The following is a 521-nucleotide window of genomic DNA, read 5'->3' as shown; positions in this document are numbered from 1 at the left end:
CATTAAGAGAACTTGCTTCAGCTGACCGATGGCCACCAACGGCTGTATCTTCCGATCTCCCACATCTTCAGGTCTGCCACAGTGCCCAGGCCAAGGTCACTCTTCCTCCAGGCAGCTCCTAATCAATGAGCTTGCCGAAAACCACTTCTGCTTGATTCTTCCGTGCTCTAGGCTTCCCACCGGCCTGGCTGAGAGGTTCTCAGAATTGCACTGCAGTCAGATGCTCTTCCTACCTCCTTCCCTCCCTCTTTCCTCGCACAGCCCTGCACCGCAGGTTGAAACCACCCACCTCCAGACTTCTAGTTAAGCCCAATAATAATTTATCTCTTTCAGTCAGACATTTTGTTACTTAGAGATAAATGCATCCTAAACTGACACACCACCCACAGGCTGACAGGAAGAGACAAGCATGATGTCCACCAGATAACAGACTATAGGGTAGACAGTTTGCGAGGATTTTTTTTTTTTAAATCCTCCCCTTAGGCAGAAGCCTAAGGGAAGGATATGAAACAAGAGGCTGG

Source organism: Hyperoodon ampullatus (assembly GCF_949752795.1).
Source record: "Hyperoodon ampullatus genome assembly, chromosome: 15".
NCBI lineage: Eukaryota > Metazoa > Chordata > Mammalia > Artiodactyla > Ziphiidae > Hyperoodon > Hyperoodon ampullatus.
The sequence above is the reverse complement of the archived record's forward strand: the minus strand, read 5'-3'. Positions refer to the sequence as shown.